The sequence below is a fragment of the Suncus etruscus genome, chromosome 4 (genome assembly GCF_024139225.1).
Source record: "Suncus etruscus isolate mSunEtr1 chromosome 4, mSunEtr1.pri.cur, whole genome shotgun sequence".
Taxonomy (NCBI): Eukaryota; Metazoa; Chordata; class Mammalia; order Eulipotyphla; family Soricidae; genus Suncus; species Suncus etruscus.
In genome coordinates, this window is record NC_064851.1 from 40,253,079 (window position 1) to 40,264,032 (window position 10,954).

The window sequence follows — 10,954 nt, forward strand, 5'->3', positions numbered from 1 at the left end:
CTTTTTTTTTTTTTTAATTTTTGGGCCACACTCGGTGGCACTCAGGGCTTACTCCTGGCTCTGTGCTCTAAAATAGTTCCTGGCAGGCTTAGGGGACCATAGGGATGCTGGGAATTGAACCTAGGTCTTTTCTGTGTTGGCCATGTGCAAGGCAAATGCCTACCACTGGGCTATTTCTCCATGGTTCCCATTTCTTTTGAGGAGCAGAAGCATTTTAACTTAATATTAATCAACTTGTTTATTTTTGTTTCTGTTTTCTTGGCCAATAGTGTTGACTCAACTTTTTTTTTTTTTTTGGGGGGCCACACTTGGCAATGCTCAGGAAATTCCTGGCTTTGCACTCATAAATTATTCCTGCTAGGCTCAGGGAACCATATGGGATGCTGGGGATCAAACCCAGGTTGGCTGCATGCATGGTAAAGCTCAACCCACTGTGCTATCACTCTGACACCTCAACTTTTTTGTAATAGACTAATGCTACTTTTCCTTCCTCATTTTAGGTTATGCAAAAACTAGATGGAATAGTATATCTGAAACATAAATTTAAAGCAAGGACAAATTGAAATGTAATATATATATTATAGTACTTGTCTGTGTGTGTATTTTGTGTGTGTGTGTGGGGGGTTGGGGGCATACCAAAGACTGAACCAGAGATTTATATATATATATATATAACATTTTCTACAACTTATAACATTTCTTTTTTTTGGGGGGGGGTCACACCCAGCAGCACTCAGGGGTTACTCCTGGCTCTATGCTCAGAAATTGCTCCTGGCAGGCTCAGGGGACCACATGGGATGCCGAGATTCAAACCACCATCCTTCTGTGTCTAAGGCAAATGCCTTATCGCTGTGCTATCTCTCCGGCCCCCTTATGACATTTCTTAAGAAAGCAGTCTAATGTGTAGATGCCTAACTCTTCTCAACATTAGTGCTTTGTTTTTAGACAATGGAATTTTCGTGAACTGTAATTTTAGTTCTTATATCTAAAAAATATTCTACAGTTGTTTTTGCCAGTTAATTATATGTAGTGTGTTAATTAATATGGATGTCCTATGTTCCCCTTCTATCTCTTTTCTGCTAAAGAGTAGAATATCATGTACTGAAGAAAATAGAACTTCAATTTTGAGGTTGAAATGTTTCTGGGACCCTAGATCATTACTAGAAAATTTTCCTTTCTTTCCTCCCTCTCTTCCTCTTCCCTCCTTTCCTTCCTCCCTCCCTCCCTCCCTCCCTTTCTTCTTACCTTCCTTCCTTCCTTCCTTCCTTCCTTCCTTCCTTCCTTCCTTCCTTCCTTCCTTCCTTCCTTCCTTCCTTCCTTCCTTCCTTCCTTCCTTCCTTCCTTCCTTCTTTCTTCCTTCCTTCTGTGATTTATCATTAATTATATTTTTGCCTTTTAATTTATAATTAATAAGATACTTGATATAACAAATAGTTCTACAAAGCACTAGTATTGTAGGATGAGGCTAACATCTGGGTCAACATATTATTACACTATCCTATAGGTGGAAATTACACTATTAGAAAATTTATTCTAGTTTATCATGTGTATTTAAACATCTCAGTTGAAGTCCTCACAGTAAGTGTAAAAATACCTAGGCATGATGATCTGCACTTGTATAATGTGTGCATGAAACACTTTGCTCACAATATAGAATTAATAGCTGTCAGATTGGGACTGATAGCTTGTCTCCCAAGCAGAAAACTCACCTAAAAGTAAAGAACCAGGCTTTAACTTACTACATAATGTTTTAGAAAAATAACTTTAGAAAAATAACATAATGTTTTAGGAAAAATAATTTCTTTTAACGTATGAAAAGAAAAGCATCTCTAGACCAAGATTAGGCTATTAAAAGACACTATGTCAGGGTGGAAATATCTGGCTAGAGGGCTGATGTTAATTTTAACATCTGGAGAGTTAATCTGGGAGTCGGAAATGAGAAAGTTGAGAAAATGCCATAAGGTAGAGACAGAGGACATGCACAATGATCTGGGTCACATATGTGATACCCCAGGGACAACCTTGAATCAGAGAACTGGCTTGGAATCTCAAGGTTTTGCCAGTGAGTATTACATAAAGGGCAGTTCTTTTGTTGGTTTATTGTGACATACATTTCTGATTGAACCATCAGGCTTTTGAAACCCGAGGAAATGCAGCCTACACACATATGCTGTGATGAGCTGGGTTATGCAGCTTATAATGAAGATAGAAAAAGATGCTGTGATTTGTGTCTGTCCTTTGCTCAATCTCTTTCATGGTCTGAAGTCCACATTTTTCTAATTGTATGGCCACTGGGATGAAAGATCTCATGGCCAGAGTTCTGAGAAATCCAGGGGAATGTTGTAATAATATTCTGGTTTCTATTGATCTTCTCTTCTCCCAGGAAGCTCTGTATTTGGATTGTTTTGGGCGTGGGGGGAATAGGGCAAGGGCAAACATGCAGTAAGTTAGGTTTTCAGGAGCTTTTGGGCTAATACTCAGAAACTCAGTGAACTGATAATGATGGCAAGCAGAGGTTAAATCTTCATCTCATCATCAAACTGGGAAGAATAAAGCATTTGTACTGTTACACAATGTAGAATGAGGGCAACTCTTAAAATGATTGCTTAGGGGGCTTTTTTCACACAGCCTCTGTTTAACTGTATGTGATAAAGCCAGCACAAAAAGAAACTTTTGACTAGATATATAATAAATGAGAAATGCCCTTGGCAAAATGAAAACACCTGTTCTTCACCCTCCCCCAACTCAGTTCAACTCCTACTTACTTAAATTACTCAAGAATATTTAGGCAGCAGACAACAAAGTTCAACACCCTTAGCCCTAGTCCTTGTCCAATACAAGTCCCTTTGAAACTTAAATTAGGAGGGCTTTTCATCCTCTGATGGTTTTTATACTGCCTATATGAGGCCCTGGGGAACACCCTGTCCCTGGACATAACCAAACCAGAATTTGAAAAGGCTGATGTGGGAATAATCCATTGAAATAAGAGAATGCTTTTACTTTTGTCCCTACATAGATCTGCAGTGTGGGGAATTTGCCTGGACTATGTGTAGCCTCTGTTCTAGGCCCTCAGAGACAGGCACTTGTGCTTTCTTTAGCAAGCTACTTCTATAGAGTTATTTCCCTGGGCACTTCAGGGCCCTGCCCCAGTATTGCAACAGGAGTAGAAATGCCTCAGAGGAAAATTTGTGGAAGCATCCCCACCTTTTTCCTTTTATTTTATTTATTTATTTATTTATTTATTTATTTATTTATTTATTTATTTATTTATTTTTGGTTTTTGGGCCACACTTGGCAGTGCTCTGGGGTTACTCCTGGCTCCACACTCAGAAATCGCTCCTGACAGGCACAGGGGACCATATGGGATGCCGGGATTTGAGCCAATGACCTTCTACATGAAAGGCAAACACCTTACCTCCATGCTATCTCTCTGGCCCTGAAACATCCTCACCTCAGGTTCATTCAACTTCTTACCCTAGCTTTAAGTTGAAAAAACAAACAAACAAACAAACAAACCTGTCTTTTCTACTTAATTTGTCTTCCAATTTCTTATTAATACTTGACTTCTCTCTTTTCTTCATTTAATTGCAATTTGTAGATAATATTTAACACCTATACACACATATATTCCATACGTGTTCCCACATGGGGGCTACATTATTTGCACTTTTATAATTACTCACCTCCAATTTTATTCCTTAAAACCCACTGTAGAATGTGCTAGATAATCAACTTAGCTACTGTTTTCTGGAGCAAGAGTTTCTGTTCCACTCTGATCTGACTCTCAGCTTTCAGGCAGGGCCTCAACTCTAGGAGAGAGGAAGGGAAGTCAGTACTGCAGCCTGCTATAGCCAGACCCCTGCTCCTTCATCACAAGACCTTAATTGTTTATTAATGAAACTTTCCCAAACAAATCTACACATTGTCTAAAACTCTCCTCCCAGAGTACATTCCAGCCCGCCCACGAAAGTGCACTGTGGAGTTCCTCTCTAAAAAGTTTCATTCCATCCTCCTTGGCAGAGTTGGTTAGTATTAAGATTTTTTAAATTTTGCTTATATGGGCTGCATCAGCTACATATGAGATTTTTTTAGGAGCCTCTCGAAATGTTACAGGTGTCACTATTTGAAGCTGAGCTCAAATCATTCCCTATCTCTTGACAAAGGTGTCCCTTTTTGCCCACAGTTCTGGGAAAGAGGAAAGCCCCACTGGAAATGCCTCCCAAACACTCAGTGGATGGAACAACCCAGCAGGAATAAGCCAACAGTTGCTGCTTAGTATTTGAAAATCCTTTAATGAGTGCCCAGAATTCATCTGTAAATGCACATTGTTAATTTAGGGCCTGCTATTCATTAATTAGGGGTTTAGTGGCAAGTGCCATTGAGCTATCTGCAATGTTTAAGGTTACGTCAAGCCCTAGTAAACGGCTTGCTGATAACAAGCTGCATCCATCTTCATTATGCGCCCACTCCTGTCTGACTTTGCTTAGCATCTTCGAAGTGCTATGCCTGTTGGAACTGAAGAATTAAACTTTTATCCAAGCCAGATTCTGCTCTTTCACCTCTTCTGATTCCTTGAGTACTTCCCATTAATTTTACCTAAATGACATCTGATTACCTAACATGGAGTGGAGCAAGGACTTAACCTAAAACAGCCAACAGACCTCAGTTCTCAGCTAGAGAATTCCAGTGGGTTAATGCTAAGGAAATCCCTACATTTCCATTTCATCTGATACTGGTCTCAATGTAAAAGAGTTTCTGATTTTTTTTCCCTCATAGATTGTAGTGCCAATAGATTTTTTTTAAGCCAGAGAAATACAGGAAATTAATTTTAAACCTGGAGAATAAATGTCCCTATTGGTTCCAGTTTACTTTTGCACTGTTGCTCTCTCTCTCTCTCTCTGAAAATATGTATCATTTGAGGCAATTATGGTGCCAAATGAAATAATTCCAACCAGCCTAAAGAGCCCTGCTTTTGGAGCCTCAGCTGTATAAACATGAATGGACATGCTCAGTCACCAGAAGGGATCCAGATCCTAGCCTCCTTTCCTGATTCTAGGTGCACCATTGAAGCAGACAGTGCAAGAAGAACTGCAAGTACTCTTCCTTAAAAAGACAATAGTGTAAGAACAAGTTTATTTATCCTTTAAATGTTAGGTTAAAAGACTTGGATAAAAGTTACCATTCATTGACAGATGGCCCCTATAGTAACTGATTCTGTGAAAGGACAGAGGTACCTAACATGGCTGTGTAACACATTAGGGTGATTGCAGAGAGAACCCACTGCTCCCCTGAACCGTAGTTCAATTTTAAGCATCACAGGCCAGGCTGGGTTATTGTAACTATGTTGAAGAGTGAGTTTGATGCTCAGTGCATGTGAGGGATAGGGAGGAGGAAGAGGAGGAGAATGATAGCCCAAGAGAGGGTATCTGAAAAACCTCTGCACCACTGAACTGGCACACTTATCACAAACTGACAGTCTATACTGTGGGCCTGAAGTGCACTGCTGTTTGAGATGCATGCTCCAACTGGTTTAGAAAAATGAGATCTCCCATTCAGATAGACAAGGAGGTAAAATGTGAGCTAACTTTCCACCAGTAAGTTTCCTCCTTCAGGATGCTAGAGAGAAAGAGAGGGAGAGACAGAGACAGAGATACAAAGACAGAGATAGACAGAGACAATTACAGAGATAGAAACAGAGACAGAGAAGTGACAGAGAGGGACAGAGAGAGGCAGAAACACAGAGAAAGAGTTCCAGTTGGTTTGAAGGCACCTTTCCTAGGGAATACCTCACATCCCAATAATCAGCATGAAATCTCCAAGGGTTGGCATAATTATGAAGGGTCCATCCTTTCTCATAGGCTGGTAAGAATGCCATATTATTTAATATTTTAATTTTTAACTTAATTCTAAGGTATAATTTTTTTTTAAAGAAACGTGTTTTTGTGGGCCACCATCTATCTGCATCTTACTAAACACAAAATAAACAATGCTCCCAAGAATACGGTGAGAAAAAAAAAAACTCAAATCAAACAAAAGCTTGCTTTCTAACATTGAAAGTCTCAAAGGTAGCTACAATATGTGCAATTGAGAGAGACAATCTGAAACTAAGAATGTCTTAAATGTACGGTAATGATGTACTGGACACTTAAAGGAAGAGCCCTTGAAGCTGACGTGCTGTGGGATAAAGCACACCTTTTCTTTGGGAAAAGAAAGCCAATATATTGTGGTGGCAGAGGAACAATGGAGCCAATGAAACAGGGGTCATAGCTGAAGGTTTCTGCTGCAGCAAGCTATATACAAGTATTTAATTTTTGTTTTTATTCAGACAGAATCTCTGCTCTAGGACCCAGAGCCCTGCCCTGCATGCAGACTGCTGGTAAGAAAAGCGCTCTATTGTTCAATTTTTATTATTCAATATTGTATTAAAAATTTTAGGCTCTTCAGGTCAAGACAACTTTTAAAAGGTTAAAAGCTATTCAAAAGGGTAGACATATCCATAAAAGCAAATGAGATTAAGCCTAAAGACTGATGGAGGAAAACAATAATTTAGATAAACTTCCACCATCTCAAAAACGTTTTGACTTTTACCAGAGAAAGAGAATACATAGATTCTTGGATTGGCTGTCATATCAAGGGAAGATTCATTAAATTTGAAGCAATTATTTTTCTGTTTTTTATTGTTTGGTGTGTTTTAGACTAGGTTCTACCTTTCTACAGTTACATTTTTTATAATGGTTTGGGAAATGTAATTGTGTGACTCCAACTTCCATCTGTCAACTATTGACCTTGCTGGTTGGGCATCTGTAACATCAGACACTGTTGTCATGGAAAGAATTATGAACTTCAATTGAATGTATTGCAAAGTTAACAAATCCATAACATGATCTGGATCACATGGAAGAGTTTAGAAAATGTATTTCAGAAACTTTAGGGAAAGCAAGTAAGATACATAATGTTTATGTGTGTCATTACTTGTGAAAGTTGTATTTTAATTTCAGCAAATACATTTTATTTGTTGTTGTTGTTGTTGTTGTTTTTATTTTGGGACACCCAGCTGTGCTCAGAGCTTATTTTTGATTATAAGATCAGGGATTACACCAAAGGGCTCAGGAGGCCATTTATGGTGTTAGGGTTCAAACCTGGATTGGTCATTTGCAAGGCACAAGCTCTACCACTATAATTTCTTTCCAGACCTGAAACAGCAAACTTCTTGAAGTTAAAGTGAGACATGATATGACATAAAAGTTTAATTTTATCTGCTATAGAAACTGGGTCTAACCTGACCAAATTAAAATAGAAAAAATAATATCCTGACACTTGAATTCTGTTTTCACTGTACTGTGCCTGAGCAAATAATAATTCCAAGTTAGTAAAAAAAAAAAAGAGTTAAAATTTCTATTTCATGAGACATATTCTCCAACAAAAGCTTTCTTTAAGACGTGTTTTTCACTTACATAAACTCTAAAAGGAGAATTCTTGGGATGATTGTGAATGTTAAACATAATCAAATTTCTTGGATTCCTAAATGGAAAGTAAAGTATATTCTTCAGAAAAGAGCTGGGGGGAAGACACACCATAAAACACCATGATGTGGGTTGGTCTTGCCTAAGGAAAATGTGATATATGAAAACAAAAATTTACAGATGAAAAAATTAGGCAATCATTATTCATATTGTAAAAGAGTCTGTAAAGGATTCCCCCAGGATTTCTTTAAAGGCTGAGCTCCACTAGTTCATGTAAGTGTTTGTGTGCAGATCATTAAAGATTTGACTGGCAGATAGAGCAAAGGGAAAGGGAGAGAATGTTCAAAAGGTAGAGAGAAATCACAAACACCTGAGGCTCGCCTAATCTCAAGATAAGTGTGGTGTAAAAATAATAAAAATCGATGAGAAAATATAATATTTATTTGCAAATTAAACTATATGTGAGAGTTTTTAGAAGCAAATTGTGGATCCCAATGCTGATCCACCTTTGAGCTGTGTGACTTTAGGTAAATAACATAACTTTTCTGAATGCCAATCTTCTACATTGGCGTAAGTTTTACACGAGGCTATATGAGTATTGCATAAATTCTCTTAATATTCTGTCTAGTCTGTATCTTGGTATGTAATAAATGCTGTGTACATGTTTTTAATATTTGGGGAAAGATATCATAGAATATCAAGTATTCTCCAGATTAAGAATTGTTATTCTGATTATGAGATAGAAAGTTATTTATTAAAATGAAGTAGTCAAAAGAGGAAAGAATTAAAGGAACACAGAAATTAGTTTTGCTTTTCTCTTTAGATTTTCTAAGAAAGTTAACTGAAATATGAAATATTAACTTCCTTTGAAAATAATTGTCCTAACTCTAATGTTTCAGAGGCTTGGCAAAGTGTCCAAGATTGAGAAACACAAAGGTAATAAGCAACCTAATATCTGCAAGTTTCCTCTTGAAAGACTTCAGTTGGGAAGAAAACTTCCTGCAATGTTGATTTTGTTTGTTTTGCACAAAAATGAGTTCTTTCTATGTATGTTCATAGAGAGAGTTTTGGACTAGGAAAGGCATTGATACTTCCAAAAGAATAATCAATAATGGGGCTGGGAAGGTGGTGCTAGAAGTAAGGTGTCTGCCTTGCAAGCGCTGGCCAAGGAAAGGACCACGGTTTGATCCCCCGGCGTCCCATATGGTCCCCCCCCATGCCAGGGGCGATTTCTGAGCACATAGCCAGGAGTAACCCCTGAGCGTCAAATGGGTGTGGCTCAAAAACCAAAAAAAAAAAAAAAGAAGAAGAAGAAGAAGAAGAATCAATAATGACTTGTCCCAATGTCCTCTCCTGGTCTGATCAAATTGGATAAATCTAAAGATTGTCAAAATACCAAAAATGGCTATGTAAGTAGAGCATGCGAATACATTTGATTACAAATATCCTGAAACTAGGAATCACACAGCTGAAAGAATGAAGGTCACTTCAGCTAAGATAGCCATTCTAAAGTCCTATTACCCTAAAGTTGGCTTTACAATGTCTATCTTGACATGGCATAGCAAAAGTCCCAGACTTTTAAGTTCTGGAGAGACACTTATTAAATTATCTTATATATCTTGGTTATTTAGTGTGTTCTCATTTTTGCCACACCAAACTCTCTTTTTTTCAGGATAAGCTGCTTCGTCTGGCCAGTTTTTTGATACTTTAGAAGACCCACTACTTTCTCATAGTTTCTCATATGCTAGAGATACACAAGCTGTATATAGGTTAAATAGGGCAACTTTCTTAGCTGGAGAGAGTGGGTAAAGTGCTTTCTTTGCATACAACTTGAGTTCTATCCTCAGAACCACATGCTATCTTCTGAGAACTGCCAGGAATGAAACCTGAGCACAGGAATAAATAAGCTATCAACACAACTGGGTGTAGCCCAAAACCAAACCAAATCAAAGCAAGCCAACCAAACAAAAACATGCTCTTTTGGCCTTCTCACTTAATTTATATGCATGAATATTGATGAAAATGGATTAAAAATAGTTTAAATTCAGGAGATGGAATTACTTCTTTCACAATTTGAGGTTTTTAACAATTCTGGAAAACTAGTTGTTTTGAGTTTGTTTTTGTTTTCAGAAGTTAAAGTAGATTGATCTAACCTCACAGCTAATTGGCAAATTGTCAGCTTCTAGGATATAATATTTTTCAATTAAGTGATTTGACTAATTTTATTGAAAAATTTATTTGACCAGAATACTTTAAGACTAGAAAACCTGTAAATATTATACTTCTATTCCTGGTTTAAATAAGAAGAAGCAGAATTTTACTTCAGTGGAAACTACTTTAGTCAAACTTTAGTTAAATGATCTTATGCTGTTTATTACTTATGTTTTGAGAGTCATTAAATTTAGCAGCAAGAAATAAAATTGTGTTAAATTGTTGCTTATTACATAATTTCTCCCAAAGCAACTGGGTCTCCCAGGATTGAATTCCCCTGTTATAATTTCTCATTATGCACTTATCCATGCACTTATCCTTCATAGCACAAACAAAAGTATACTAAGCAATTTATTTGTATGTTTTTGCTATGACCAAAACCTGACAGTTATTATTATTATTACAGACCAAATAGCACATGATGACACACAGTAGGTGCTCAGAAAACAATAACTTTGAATCAACAAACATATTAAAAATTTTTCTATGTTTGCTCTGTTTTGTGATAATTGCATTTTAATCATGTATATTCTACTGTTTATTGTCTAATTGTAATGTCTAACTCTTAAACTTTAAGTTTTAAATGCTATATATGTAATGGTTAAAATACTTAAGTGTGTACAGATGAAAAATGAATAAAAAATTAAATTTTTTTCTCAGTGACTTCTATTGATCTCTAAAGAATTCTAAAAGCTATGACTAACTGCTTCTCTTTTTATCTATTCTGATATTTACTATCATATTTCTAAATGATAAATAGTACTCTTGGTTTTCTTAAAACTTTAGATTATGTTTATTGATTTCTAGAGAAAATATGAGAAATTCCATGCATTAATATTTTACTTTTCTCCTCTATTTGGCTCTAAATTTTGATTTTTATCATGCTTTAAATTTTATTTATTTTAGTTTTTCTCTTGGTTGTCTTTATTATTGAACATTATGATTAGTCTATGCTTTTCATTCATCAGTTTTAGCTTCCATTACTTTCTGTATTTGGTAAGATGAGAAAAAAAGCACTTACATGTCTACTTTACATCTCTGTTGACTTCTCTTTACTGATTCATTGTGCCTTATCTTTTTTTTACTTTACTAGCAGGGGTCTCAAACTTGCGGCCCGCAGGCCGCAAATGGCCCTCCGTACAACATTTTGTGGCCCTGTCCTAGAGGGATCTTTTTTTATTTTGTTTTGTTTTAGTTGTTTGGGTCACACCCCCAATGTGACTTTGCCTCCTGCGGCCCGCAGGTAAAGCATTTTATATGCAAATATTATTATTACAGTA